This window comes from Aricia agestis, chromosome 11 (genome assembly GCF_905147365.1).
Source record: "Aricia agestis chromosome 11, ilAriAges1.1, whole genome shotgun sequence".
NCBI lineage: Eukaryota > Metazoa > Arthropoda > Insecta > Lepidoptera > Lycaenidae > Aricia > Aricia agestis.
The window spans coordinates 5,735,798-5,737,848 of NC_056416.1; the positions used below are offsets into that span (position 1 = coordinate 5,735,798).

Below are 2,051 nucleotides of genomic sequence, written 5' to 3' on the forward strand. Positions count from 1 at the left end.
ACTTAATATTTCACAAACGATTTTTCCAATCAGACCAGCAGTTCCTGAGATTAGCGCGTTCTAATAAGCCCTTTCAAATAATGTCTCCCCGTTTTTTCCACATTTTCCTCTATTTCTTCGCTCCTATAATTAGTCTTAGCGGATAGCCTTCCTCGATAAATGGGCTAACACTGTAAGATTTTTTTCTAATCGGACCTGAGATTAAACAAACAAATAAATTTTTCCTCTTTATAATATTAGTATAGAATATAGATTATTATTTATGGAGGTAAATAAAAGGGAGAAAGGGCTAAATGACTCTTCATTTAGTTGTTTCTAATGAAATTATGTATTTCGCAGACACACTCACAGCCCCTGTGGCCTAATGGATAAGGCATCGGCCTCCTAAGCCGGGGATTGTGGGTTCGAGTCCCACCAGGGGTAACGTGAATCAATAATATTTTGTTACCCGTAAATTACCCGTAATTTTGTCTCTGTTTTATGTAGAAAGCTCAACTTTTACTAATCTATGATAATATTGTTTGTTACTTGCTATAATAGTTAAATATGGTTTTTATTGATCTTTTAAGACGTATGATGTTTAAAAAAGGCATTTTTAAGAAATATTTTTTTTATAAATTAATAGCTTAAAATCGGAGGCAGACGACTATTATAATATTATGTGTTTCCTCATGTTCCGCATTAGCACTGTTTATGAGTTCCGTGATAGATACATTCAGTCGTCAGAGTTCAATTCTCATTTCTGATTTCGCATCTAGCAGAAAATTGATAGAACAGTTTAAAATTTTATTTTACAGTTTTAATAAATGTATAGTTTAAATATATTAAAAGTTTAGAGCTGAGTCCGAATTCTTGTATCCTATTTTTTTTTTATGAAATAAGGGGGCAAACGAGCAAACGGGTCACCTGATGGAAAGCAACTTCCATCGCCTATGGACTCTCGCAGCATCAGAAGAGCTGCATGTGCGTTGCCGGCCTTTTAAGAGGGAATATGGTAATAGGGGAGTGTAGGGAAGGGAATAGGGGAGGGTAGGAAAGGGAATAGGGTAGGGGATTGGGCCTCTAGTAAACTCACTCACTCGGTGAAAGACAGCGCAAGCGCTGTTTCACGCCGGTTTTCTGTGAGAACGTGGTATTTATCCGGTCGAGCCGGCCCATTTGTGCCGAAGCATGGCTCTCCCACGTATAACTTTGATTCGGTGAAAGTCCAAAAATAGGATACTTACAAGCATGGGCGTACCCAGGATTTCAGCTAGGGGGGGGGCCACATACCGGTTTCGAGAAGATGGGCGGTCTGGTATATTGAAACAAAAAATCATGAAAATTGGCTTTTATAAATCTGACTGAAAAGATATTTAGTTTCCAACACTTCGTTTTGCGCGGATAGGTAACACGTTTCTAATTCCCATTTCCCAGGAAAATTGACGTTTCAGGCTGCCTTCACATTACGTCGCAAGCACTGCGGCAGCAGTGCTGCAGCCGCGCGACTTCTATACAAAATACAGCCGCGCGACTCTCTTTTGTATAGAAGTCGCGCGGCTGCAGCGTTGCTGCCGCACTGCTTGCGACGTAATGTGAAGGCGCTCTTATTTTATCTTCCAGGGGGTATGCTCTTCTGCCCCCCCTGCAAAATTCTTGTAAGCACGCCCATGCTTACAAGAATTCGCGAAGATGGTATTAGCGTAACTCGCATCTATCACGACAAAATCTGGTAGCTGAATATTCCTACTTGGATCTAATGATCGATGGATTCTACGAGCTAATTAATTCTAGAGGTTCTGCTGACGTCATCGAGTGTCGAGGACCCTCCAGCACAAAGCACGATTCAGGTCAATCGCTGGCGCTTATCCGCAGCTTTTCATGCTTTTTTATTAGTTTTAAAGCTTGCGATTAAATATGCGGGTGTTTGGCACGACTGGGTGGGCTGCAGGCTTAGCATTGTCACCATAGAAGCGGTTTCTTTCTTTAGAAGAATAGACAAAGTGACAGACAAAGGAACGAGGTTTTTTTAAGATTTAAGAATAATATCTAAAAAAAATTTCAACAAAATC

The 2,051-nt window shown here is 40.3% G+C and overlaps 1 non-coding gene across 1 annotated transcript; it reads left to right on the plus strand.

Annotated features, from left to right (window-relative positions):
• Nucleotides 1-350: 350 nt before the first annotated feature.
• Trnar-ccu lies at nucleotides 351-423 on the plus strand. The gene has a single exon. It is a non-coding gene; the product is annotated as a tRNA-Arg (tRNA).
• Nucleotides 424-2,051: the final 1,628 nt, after the last annotated feature.